At 37.3% G+C, this 13608-nt stretch overlaps 1 long non-coding RNA gene across 1 annotated transcript in view; it reads right to left on the bottom strand.

The window, feature by feature from the left end:
• The window catches only part of LOC124789581, a 663455-nt gene extending 650636 nt beyond the window's left edge, over window positions 1-12819 (bottom strand). The window contains exons 1-2 of the long non-coding RNA XR_007016138.1: window positions 12645-12819; window positions 5923-6003 (exon numbers count right to left, since the gene is read on the bottom strand). This is a non-coding gene — a long non-coding RNA (uncharacterized LOC124789581). The remainder of the gene's footprint in view (window positions 1-5922; window positions 6004-12644) is intronic.
• Window positions 12820-13608: the final 789 nt, after the last annotated feature.

Genomic DNA, 13608 nt, shown 5'->3' with positions numbered 1-13608 from the left:
CTGATGTCAGCATATCCTTTGGCTCATTCTAAGCAATTTTTTCAGATCATTTGAGCATGAAACTTGTAGCAGCACAGTTTGTTGCAAAATTATTGAATTTCAACCAGAAACAACATCACACAAACATCACTCAGGAATAGCTGAATGAGGTTGATAACAACCCGAAAACTTCTAAGTAACAAGCAGCCCTTAGTGGCTCGCCATCACAATTTTTTATCTTAAATATCTTTGTGAACAATGACCTTTTGGCATATTTATTATTTTATATATGACATATAAGTACTGCCAGTCTTTAACGATGATTTTGTACTTATACTCTGAATCATATGTTTTTATTCATAATTCTGTGACCATGTTATAAACCATTCTTTGATTTAAATTCTGAGGAAGACACTCCTAGCAATGTTGAAACCCAGTTAATTCGTTAAAAATAGTGACCGAGGGCTGTTTTCTTTCACTTGTAACCATTCACGGTCTCTGAACGTGCAGCCATGTGCAAAATTTTGGCCAGAATTGTGGCAAAACCACTCGTGGAAATTGCATCATGATAATACTCTCACTCACACCTCAATGCTTGTTCATAATTTTTTTGTCAAAAAACAGAACTGTTATGATGCCTCAGCCACCCTATTCGTTGGACATGGCCCCCTCAGACTTCTTTCTGCTCCCTGGGCTACAGACAACCATGAAAGGCTGTTGTTTTGCCACCTTTGATGGGATAAAAACAGAACTGTTGAAGAAGCCAAACTCCATAATGAAAAGTGAGTTCCAGAAGTGCTTCCAAGATCAGAAAAAGCATTAGTAGTGGTGTATTATATCTACGGGGGATTACTTCGAAAGGGACAAAGTTGAGAGGATGTAAAAAATGATTCTTTAAGAAAAACAAAAATATCTGCTACTTTTTGATCATGCCTTGTCCCAGGAAAAACTTAGTGTGTCAGTAGAGCGACGAATTATGGAATATGTGGTTCCAGTTTTCTTCGATGCCACTGTAATCAGTTAACAGAACGTAACCATGGTGTGGAAACACTTTTGTCGCCAACTTACAGCAACATTTGTAGCAGCAGTGGACACAGTGTTTAGTGCAGGATGGCATTCACTGACACACCACCGATTTTGTGCTTGGTATTGTGTGTGTGTGAATTCCTAAAGGACTAAACTGCTGAGGTCATCGGTCACTTGGTATTCAACACATTATCACACAACAGATTTGGTATTCACGCTACACTGAATGGATTACCAGAATGTCAGGTAGATGAGCATATTCGGCTGTATCACAGCACTGACATATGGCTTTTCTCCTGACGATTTCTGACAGAAAATATTTCACAAAAAAATTATATATAAAACAAAATAAATGTACTTGCACTATTTGTGTAAGAGAATCCTCACCGTAAAGCAGATGTGACTTCAAGAATTTGTAAGGTAAATAAGTGACCATGCGGAACACTTTATTCATTAGGAGGTTTAAATTCTGTACAGACCTTGTTCAATTTAAAGGTATAACCCATAAAATAAATAAAGTTACATATTGTGTGCCACCTCATGGTGTAATGGTTAGCATTGATGGCTACTAACGCTGAAATCCGGTGGGTGCTTCAGATTTCCGCGTAGTGGGAAGGTCGGGAATGGGGTCCACGCAGTCTCGTGAGGCCAAATGAGCCACCCCTTGGTAAAATGAACAGAGAATCTGACATGCAAGTCTCCAAAGCAGTGTCACATTTCCCCTTCACATTTATCAATTTTATTTTGTTACTTTTGTACTTCTGTACCATCTCCTGACAGAATCACGTTGCATAGGGCATTTCCTAGTGTTAAACGTCGCTTCGTAAGTGCACTGAAAGCTGCGATCTCTCAGACTTTGTAAGTGTGTTTGAGTAATGGTATGCTTTTGAGTATTCAGTCAACTATTGATTCCATTTTTTATGAACAATGTTTTGACAACAGACCATGTTTCTTTTTCTTCAGGTGCTGTGGACTATCAGAGAATGAGAGCCTCAACAAAGAATTGCTACACCTACAAATACTGTTCTGAAGGAGTGGTTACCCAGGTCAACATACTGAGAGGGCACTGCAATGTCTGAGGAAGAGGCTGAGACTGAGAAAGAAAAAGAAAAGACAAGAATTGCTCATCTGCCTTATACTGGTCCCGTGTTCAGAAAGATCAGTAAACCACCACAGAAATATAGCATGCAGTGCATTTTGCTCCCGTCAAGATAAAAAGCACTGTCGGTAATTTTGAAGACAATCTAGATCTCCCAAAACCAGGCAACCAGAGTGAATGTGATATGTCTTACGTTGGGCAGACTATTGCAACAGGGGAAGGAAAGAAAAAAGATTAGGATTTAATATCACACCAACAAATAGATCAGACACAGAGCACAAGCTTGAATCATTTTAAGATGGAGAAGGAAATTGGCCATGCCCTTTCAAAGGAATCATTCTGGCATTTGCTTGGAGTGATTTGGGGAAATCATTTTCAACCAAAATCTGGATTGTCAGTTTGAACTGTCATCCTCCTGAATTCAAATTCAGTGTGCTAACCACTGCACCACCTCAACTGGTAGGGAACAGTTGCTGAGGGGTGCAATGAACATCAGCAATACACTTGACTAAAAGAATCATGCAAATTAGCTGTTGATGGGCAATGCTTCAGATATAATCATGAAATGAAATACAATGAGCCCAGTATTGTACAACAGCAAAATTAAGGAGCATATCAAAATTACAATGTCAGAAAGCATTACAAACCGAGACAGAAGTGGCAAATTAAACAATGCTTAAGATCTCGCAATCAACTTTTTACAATCTAGCCAGCCATCTCGTCTATCAGAGCTAAAAACAGCTGAGAGAATGTGCATTTCACAGGATAACAAATGATCATTAAAGGGCATAGAAGATGCAAGATGTTGAACCCTGCTAGTGGTGTGGCACCTACAGGCAGGGAGTGTACATAAAAACACAGCTCACAGCATCTGAAGATGATGACTGTGCAAGTCACTGAAATATTGTGCACAAAAGTGGAATCAAGTACTTGGCTGAATATCCACAAGCACACTGTTAACACAATTCTCAGAAGATTAAACAATGAATTAAGGTGCAAAAGTGAGCCAAACAATAGTGCTTCAGTGGTACGTTGCCCCTTGGTGTTACGGAGTTAATTTTGATACTAGGGTTAATGTTTTACCATACGAATCTTGCTGCAAGTTTTGAGGAGATAATTCATCACGCATCTAAAAAGGATGAATGGTTAAGAGTTCAACATCTCACTGGTACTAACAAAGATGCAGTAGTTGCTTGGTTGTAGAAGTACTGGAGAAATAAAGCAGACATTACTCATTTTAACAGTCATTGCTTGGGTGAAAGCAAGCAAAACCTAAACCAGGATGGTAATTTAGATGCACCTGAATGAAACTTCAGTATGTCTTGCATGGTACAAGAAAACACGGAGAATAGTAACCACATGAGAAAACTTGTTGCTTTATGTACACCTGAGTTCAAGATTTCTAACATCACCGGAAAAATTTATGAAACACACTGATCAAGAACAAAGCCTCAAAGAACTAGGGCAATGCTCGTAAGCTATTAAACTTCACAACATTCTTCAACAAGATGTGCTTTTTATCATGTTATACAATGCATAAACATAAACTGCTGAAGAAACATTTAGAATCTTCTGACAGAACAGCCACGCACATCAACAGATTGTAGTGCCTCAAGAATTTCGGTGTAAATTCTGGAAACACTCAGCCTTCCACCGTGTCAAACACCCGATATTTTAGGCATGAGTTCGGGAGAGTGAGAATGTTTCTATCGATCCACCTGTTTCTATGTGCAGGTTGGAAGTTTGTTATTAGAAGACTGTAAGAGGGGCGCGTCACAGATGACGACAAGTGTTTGCCGCCAACGCCACAGAAGACTTGATGAAAACTCAAGGAATAATTATGGAATATTCTTTGATGTGTTAGTGAAAGTGATTATTGTAGAAAAAGAAAAGAAAACAACTGACTATATACTTTTAACTTACTTCATGTCTTAGCTCTGCATGAGGCAGGGCAAATGTGATGTCTATAAATTATTGGATTGTTACAATCTATGATATTGTACTTGTGTTTTATCGAGTCTGACGTTTAAAGACACCAGTTGGCTTGCCAGAGCTTACATACTTATGTGAAAAAGAGTAAATGTTGCTTTGTGTTGAGAGATAAAAATATACCATGAATGAATTGAAAGTGTTCCACGAATACACAAATTATTTCAAGAATAGAGAAGTAGCTTAATAAATTCCTGGAACCTGCTATAGTCTTCGGAGAAGAAGCTTTTAGAGATCGATGTAACTGATTACCCAGAGAAGAGGATCGGCTGCACACAATACGCAAGTCAACTGCGAGAGACATGTGTCTCTTGCAGCCCAGTACCACACACTGTCTCATGTCGTCCGAAAAATGTTAGACGATCTGAATGTACTGTTTCTTGTATTGAAAACATTACTTTTTTCAATGTTTGTATGAAATTGTTTTCCAAGTAGTGGTAGAAGAGGAGCAATCTTTTCAGGTACTTGGAAAACATTTATCATTTTGATACAATCCTCAAGAAGCTCTCTCAGTGTCTAATGCTTGAGACAACAGCCAAATGCATTTCTTAGCAACAATTACATGTGAGCTGACAGACCTCCTCCTTCTCTGTCTAGTTTTTATGACTATTATACAGTAGCATTTCTGTCGGAAGAAAAAGAAAGGCAGATAACATGTATAAAGGTAAGAGAGACAGGTGTTGTCTGCAAGGCGTAGCTGTCAATGGTCACATTAACGAAATGGACTGTTGCCAACTTTTGGGTCTTAAATTATTTATATCCCACCAAGGGCTTTCATCAACACTGCTGTCTTCCACTTTGCACTGAATAGTTGACACATAATGACAACAACAAGGACGGATTAGTAGAAAGGTTATTGAGCCTGAACTACTTAATGTGGCTGGAAGCACAAAATGATTTCTTTACTGCAGATGAACTTGTCTTCCAGAAGTGCACTTTGTGCCGAAGAAATTGAGTCTACTTTATAGATAACTGCATCATCTGTGAAGTGTCTCATGTTAATATTATATCTGAAAAGAGACAGACAATAGTTCGTTACTTATTCTTGTATTTTTAACTAACTGGTACATGAGTATTCAATTCATTTCTAATACAAATAAATAGCTTCTACATTAGTTGCCTTGCTATTTTAAACTAATGCTGTATGAAGAGGAGAATGAAGAGATAATGAGAGTACAGAAAACAGGCCTATTGCAGTTTTTTATTGGTTGCAATGACACTTAGACTGTCCAAATTCAGCATTCCACAACTTGCCTTTGTAAATGTTTCACAAATGAGTATTTCCTTATATCCTGGAAAATGCATCTGACAGAACAGTTTCTTAACAACTACTGATATTCTTGTAAACAAAGATGAGTGTGTTTTACCCCAGACTGGAGTAGAACCTGGCTACTGTTTGAACCAACCCTGTTCATATTTCATCTTAGTGAGCAAGTGTGGCCACATTCATTTGCCACTTTGGCAATGGTAACTTGTGACAACAATACTTCAGGCACCCAGCAGTATGGTCTTGGCTCAATTCACTTGTTCCTTACTTCCCTTTCCACACTATTCGCGGATTACTCTGAAGCGGTGTCGTCATGAGTCAGCTTGTATAAGGAGATCCCTGAATGGACTAACTTAGGCAACGCAATTATGAGAAAGAAAATGGAGATGGGTGAGGGGCAGATATGTTACAATTTGTGATAGGTTAATATGTTTTTCCTCAGCAATATGTAGGCTGATGTTTTGAAATACTTGTGTATTTGTGGCAGCACTTTAAACTTCTCACTGGCTTAATGACAATACAAATCAATGATTGAAACTGCAATAGATCATTACATACTTACCATGTATGGGCAGAGGGTGAGAGTTCTGTGGCGCCGTTGTCAAGAAGTTATGGTGGCTCCCCCTCCACTCCGTTAATGCCCCTGAAATAATGTGGCCCAAGTTAGCAGGGTTTAATTTTAATGCAATTAAAAGTCAAAAACACCTTTTTTGTAAAACTCAGAAAAATATTTGACTTATCAAAGATTTAGTTGTGCACTTGCAGGGGTGACATACACTACTGAAAGGGACATCCACACATGCACTTCTTCAGGTAGCTAAAGAGTTGAAAACCAAATGGTGAAAGATCTGGAGGATGCTGCAGTGTTTCCCAACCAAATCGATGAAGTGCAGCCTTTTTCTGATTGATTGTGGGGGCGGGCATTATTGTGCAACAAGATTATTCTGCCCAACAGAATTTCTGGGCGTTTTGACTTAATGGCAGTTTCTGCAAAGTGTATTCATAGCACTGCCCACTGATTGTGGTTCCACACTCAAGGAACTCGATGAGCACAGGGGCCCCGAAGTCAGAGGAGGAAATCATCAGGAGCTTACCGGAACCTGTGTGGAAAGCTTTGGATTTCCTTGGTAGTGGAGATGTGGGATGTTTCTGCCACTGACTTTGTTGTTTGCTTTCAGGCTGTCGGAATATTGTCAAACGGAATCATCCTGTTGCATGACAATGCCTGCCTCTCACTACCAACTGTACAACGGCTACGCTTCAGTGATATGGTCGGGAAACACTGTAACATCCTACATAAAGCTCAGATTGTTCACCATGTGATTTTTATGTCTTTGGTGACCCAAAAAATGCATATGTGGACATTGTTTTTAGTCAAACATGGAAATGCATGATTGGGTGTGATTTTGTATCCATCAGTGGCCCCATCATGTTCTATGAAACATGAACTGATCATCTCATCTCCCAATGGGATAATGTCTTAAAGGATGCATTGATTACTTTGAAAGAAACCATTTGATGGTCCCATTGTGGCAGGTGTTCTGTTTTCATTTGACTGCCCTCATAAATAAAACACAATAAGCTTCAAAAACAAAGACTATATCATTATAATTTGCTGTCTGCTAAAAAAGAAAAAAAAAGGAAAAGAAAAACCAACAGAGAATTATCTTGCACACAAATTGAGGCATCTGCAAAATATCACAGTCGTGATTTCATTTTGTTTTGTCAGAAACTAAAACTTGAAGGAAAAAAAATTGTGGATTACTTATGAGTATTTGTCTTTTCAAAATGCTAAAAACATTTAATTTTTACAGTCTACTTGTATTTTTTCCTCTGGTTTCCTGTCTTCATAATTGATTTTCTAGCTTCTTTATCACACTGTTCCCAAGACAAGCTGTCTTGCCTCTAAGTAGCAACACAGTAGCTCATGTAAGGCAAGCATAAGTGTTGAAGAACTGTGCAATATCAAACCGAAGATGAATCCTCTAAACAGAAGTGCTATCTCTCAGCATTAGAACAAGCAGCATGTATCAAATACAGAAAACAATGTTGCACTTTTATTAAAATTTCTCCAGGTGTGTGATCACATAGTCATGCTGTCTTGTAGGCCACAGTTTCTGTTACATAACTGGAAAGTTTTAGTTACGGCAACAATGACCATGGAAAACTATGCTGACTCAATGTTTCTCATCATTATTGACATATTTAGAGATGTTGATATGCAAATTATTTTTATGATGCTTTTTTTTCCTGTTTCAGATTTAATGCCCTGTGGAAAACAAGCCCTGTGGACAGTTACAGTACTTGATGTGATGTTTAAAGCTTCCCGGCGTACTGATTGTTCCATAAAAACACGGGAGATGGCCAGAAAACTCTGCGCCGAAATATTGTGGCAGGACGTTACTGATATCCGGCAGTTCTCGCTTGTTTTTATGGAACAGTTACAGTACTTGTTATATTCTGAGAGAAATGCAGAAAATGAATAAGTGTAACTCAATCACAATATAACCTAAATACTCAGAGGTAGTAGCTTATGAAATCCATTTAAAGATGACCATCAAATGCATATAGGTGAAATCTGTTACAGATACAATTTTGTGGAAATAATGAGGTGAAAGTCACATAAGTGAAAAAACGGGTGGATAAAAATAATTTTTATTTTATGTATATAACATTCCACTCAAACAAAATATCATCCAGCTAATGTCTCAGAACCACTTAAGTTGGAAAAAAAATTGTATGCCCTAACTATGCAGCAACGTGTACATCATAGCAAAAGCTACATCTGCTAAACAACATACAAAATGAGAACATTGTACAAGTAGGCATAAGAAATTCCTAATACACTTTATTTAAATAACATTGCACAAAGCAAGGAGCGACACTCTATAAAGCTCCATTACCCTCCAAAGCCCGAAGAACAATATACAACATTTCTAAATCAATGTTTTTAATTTTATTGAATCCAGTAACACTGTCACATACTGACACAATATAACTGCAACACCCAAAACAAAAATAGACAAGAACCAACATAAGCGAAACTGACTAGTACATTTGGCCTGAGACTAATGGGGTGAACGCAAGTGTCCGATTCCACCCGTCTGCTTTGACCCATGGCGTAAGGGTGTTATGGTGTGCGACGTCATTAAGGTGCGGAGTTTTCTTGTTGTGTATGATGGTGCCCTCTGTGTGTGTGTGTGTGGTTTCAGTTTTGTTTTTCGTAGTTGTGGGTGTTTGTTTTTTTATATCAATAGCTATGGATGACCTATATAGGTCAAGTGAAATGACCGATTCTAATTTTCGTAGTTTTACGCATAAGTATTGGTGTTTTGGTATCGTCAGCTGTGGTCAAGGGAAATATCTGATTCCAATTTCCGTAGTGTTTGCTGTAAGCATTGGTGTTTTGGTATCGTCAGCTGCGGTTGACCTACACAGGTCAAGGGAAGTGTCCAATTCCTGTAGATTTTGTAATAATTTTTTTTGTTCATCATTTTGTGTGTTTTAGGATTGTGGTGTTATTTTTATTTAGCTTGTCCCCTCCCTAAGACCAACAGTTTCCCGCAGTTGTCCCGTTAGTTTGATTATATTTTAGGAGGGAGATGTTATTGTCTTATTTATATGTATTTTCGTGTTTGTTATCGTATGTATGTAGTGACATCATTGGTGCCATATTGGAGATGCTTAGAATAGCCATTTCCACCATACGTCATGGTCAAAGCAGATGGGTGGAATCTGACACTTCCGTAATCCCGACCAATGCATCTGATTGCATGTAATAAGAACACAAAAATTATGGGTTAACTAAATTGCTCACTTTCAATATAACCTAGACTTGGAGCTACACTACAGATTATTAAATCACCACAACTAATATTTTATATTCACATTTCTTGGATTCACCAACTTAAAACCAAACCATCACCAATCAACGTAACCTAGACCTTCGACTACAATACAGATATGCCTGGTACCATATACTACATTCCAAATAATAATGGAAACAAAGCAAATATTCTCAGTATTATGTTCTGTTGTGTTACTACATATGACAAAATACAACAACACACATATTAATATCTCACAGGTCAAATACGAAGTAGAGTGTCAGTAGGTTCAATTGACCAAGTACATCACAATACATGCAGTAATGGAATAAGACATAAAGAACTTCTCACACATTTATTGGATACCAAACATCATCGAAATAACAGCCTAACTTACTTTAAATAAGGCACAACTATGTCAATTACAGACAATATTTTCAACAGATTTTAGACTATAATAAGAAATATTTTACATACTTAAAAATAAAATATGCTTCATTGCTCCTGTCAAGCCTGCCCAATCTTGCATCAATGCTATGTATATCTGAACATGTGTTCAGTTCCCAGCAAAATATTTGTTGAGAAGCAAGTAAAACTAACAAACCATGTTCGTGGCAATATATGCATAAAATTGTAAAAGTCTGTCATATGATAATAAAGCTGATGCTGAGCAATTTCAGATTAATTAATACAAAAGCAGTTAGCAGGTATCTAAAATTGGACAAAGCCACAAAATGCTAATTGTAAAAAGTAAGGACGGTAACACTGTGGTACATACATGATAGCTAACTAATATTCTGTATGAATTGTCAAGACTAAAAGGAGAGTATGACCTGAGCACAGAGATCATGCTCTTTCTTTTTTCCTAAAGAAAGATATGGCAAATACAGTACTGTTCTTGCACATTTAATGTAAGCAGCTCAGAGGTTTAACTGATGCACTGTACTCTGACTTAAAACCACTTGATAACAGTGAAATGTTTCACATAAAACTCTAACAGAACTTGTGTGCAATGAATGGTAAACAACAGTGTACAAATAAAGGTAATGAAATTACTTGGCACTGAATTTTGATCACAACACTACATTAACCCAGTAATGAAGCAGCATTATTCTACAACAGATATACAATAAAAATAACTGGTGCTGCAATCAAAAATATTAATTTCAAGTACTCCATGATCACAGGGATAACAAATGTTTCACAGGTGAAATCATGTACCGTTAGTACCAACAGGAAGAATCAAAACTCAAAATGTATGTAATAAACTGTAGGAGGTTTTTAGGCAATGTGCCATGTGACATTATTTCTTGTGTCAGGAAAACCTTAAGCAACACATACTTAACTACATTTTGCATGATTGTCTACAGATGAGCAGGTTGTAACATAGTTAAGCAATACCAATGTAGAGTAAATGTCAGTATTAATACTCCTAATTTTTTTTTCATATATGAAATTAAGCACTGGTTGATAATACAGCTCATTGGAATCTAGCAATGAAGTCAATAAACAAAAATCCACAAAGAAGCAATTTCAAAGTTGACAAATAGGTCTACTAAAGACTAATTCTGTTTGAACGGTTAGAAAGATGGAGACAAATACAGTGACACTGTCACACAATATTGTTACAACACTACACAGGAAATAAATTTTCAAGTACTGTTCATAAACCAAAATATTTACCAGAAACATGAGAAACAAACATCACAAATATATTGTTCACTGCATAAGTGGAAAACTTTTTCACATTCAGAATGTTTTCGGAAGGCTAACCCGTATCAGTTACTCTAGATGGAAATTTTCACACTCATAGGCTCAATATAACAGAATCCATGTTTCAGGTAACAATAGAGCAACTAGATTCCTGTGATTACTGCAGCTCATTATGAAATGGGCAGACCTACAGTGCAATGTGCAACCATTATGTAAAAACCGTTGTGTAAAATACACCATTCTAGATGTAATTTACCACAAATTTTCTACTGAAGGTTTTAGTAACTCAAGAATCCAAACATGTCCCTCTCTCCCATATAGGTCTATTCTCATTATAACATGTTTAACTTATGTGTGTTACCTGCACACAATAAACCAATAAGTCACAGCGAACTGTCTGCAACGTCAGTTCGTTGCTCTGCAAAATAAAACCTGTGTTTTCACTAATACTGAAATGACAAAACAGAAAATAGAATTACAGCCCTTGTGCCCAAGAGTTTGTTTACTTCTGCACGCCAATACACCTTTTCTGCATCATGTATTGCAATTTTTTTATAGTTTTCATTATGAAACTTTCACATAATGAAGGCTGTTGTTTAGATCTTTTTCCTGTATGTATTAGCTGCACAAAGTGCCGGCTGCCAACACACATTTAAGATCCGAATAATAAGTAACTCTCAAGTTGTTGACTGTGAATTATACACGTTTATGCCTTCAGTGGAAAGCATATATTCAAATGTGTGTTGCATACTTTGGCTTTCTAAGTGCTGAAATAATTTTTAAGTAGTTTAAGGCAGGCCTTGAGCAACATATTGGCCAACTTTTGTTACAGAATGTATGGTTACTTCAGACAAGAACTGTTTACATGATGTAAACAGAACCTGTAGTAGACTACAAAAGCCACTGAATGAACATAAACGTGTTTAATTAACAACACCGGCAACAGTGCACCATGAAAACATTCAGATGCTGTAGTATTGGAAAAAGATTCTAATGCAAACATCATTCGCTCATTTTCCGAAATCACAAAATAATGAAAAGTAAAGACTTTCCTGCCTGCAGAAAATCAGAGTATAAATAGAAATCGTAACAATCTCTTATCTAGGGACTGAGGCCGACAGATTCCATTAGAATATGCAATTATGGTCTATATTTCTTAACGATAGTAGGAAACACACTACTGCAACGTCAGCTGCAAACTGGAGGTATTCTTTGACAAATGCGAGTCTGTTTATCAAAACACACTTCTACATGCAACGCTTCCACAGTGGCATTATGACTTTCTTCTGTTTGTTTCGGAAACAAAATCGCTTCAAATCATAAGGAAACTATCATAAACCCACTTCCAAGAATAATAATGTGGAAAAAGGAGATGCAAGTGACAGAGGCAGTGGTAACATCGAGTGCATGACTACAAACGTAAACAAATGTTACTTCTATACGTAGGCACACTGTACTAACATTCTACTGTTACGAAGCGATTTCGAGTTTCAACAAGTCTTTGACGTCCTTTCAAAAGTCTTTTACATCACTGGGCTATTAATTTCAACTAAACTACGGAAATCTGAAAATATTACTCGAAAATTACGAACTAAGGAGGTTTATTAATTTATTTCAGGTCTCAATAGTCAGTGGTCGGGACACTGTACGTTTATGTTGTCTTCATTTGTCACAAAAACAAAGAATACATACATATGCGTTGAACATGTGTACTACTACCTAGTACTGCATTCCAAACTCTTACCAGTCAACGAATCTTCACTCTTCAAAACATCTTTTCTTTATCATTCTGACACACACAACACACGCATTTAAGGCACATCATATAAAATTAATAAAGTAAGTCCACTGTCAAAAATACATTTATAAAATTTAAGTATCTATTTTGTCACTGTTTATGTATAAACAAAGCTAGATCGACAAACGACGAAGCGCTGAAAGTACATTTACTGCCCTCGAGCGGCAACGCGCTGAACTACATGCGAGATGTGAGCGCTGCTGCTCTTAACGGCCACTGCGTGAACTATATAGGACGCAAGTCCTGCGTGGTCGATATAACAACTCCGAGATTGTAGTCGGCAATAGAGTTTAACAAGGTATGGAATTTGGGATATTGTTAATTTACTCTTTCTCGAGGAGTGAATTAACCATCGTAAATATCAATGCATGATCTTTCACTGTGACTTAAGGCTTGTAACGTACCTTCTTCCGATGTAAACACTTGCAGTTCATCGTAAAAGTGAGCGGGGCTTCAAATCCCCGTGCCTTGCTATCCTTAGGTTTTCGTCTTGTTTTGTTTTGATTTCCTTAAATATTTTGGTGACTGCCGGGATGAATTCTTAAGAACGGCCGTGGGTGATTTGCTTATCCATCACATTTCTACTGAGTGTGTATCCGTCTCACTTAAGATCGACTTGATGTTACGTCCGACATACTTTCTCGTTCGGAAAAGAGCAAACTGTGTTAGTACTACTTCACTTAATTTTAACATTCTGAGTAGCCATATACGCAGGAGACGTGTGTTTCGCACAGTTTGTTGTACTCTCCTTTGCATAGGCTTCACCCATTCCCATCCTAGATTCTGTGATACACGTTTCCACACAGTGACACCTTCAGTGGTTTCCTTCGTAGATAAGAGGCAGTTTCAATAGTGAGTTTAACGTACAATAGCTTCCTTTTGCTAACATCTATCATTTTAATATTCTAAA

Source organism: Schistocerca piceifrons, chromosome 3, assembly GCF_021461385.2.
Source record: "Schistocerca piceifrons isolate TAMUIC-IGC-003096 chromosome 3, iqSchPice1.1, whole genome shotgun sequence".
NCBI lineage: Eukaryota > Metazoa > Arthropoda > Insecta > Orthoptera > Acrididae > Schistocerca > Schistocerca piceifrons.
This window is presented reverse-complemented; position numbering and strand designations above follow the sequence as displayed.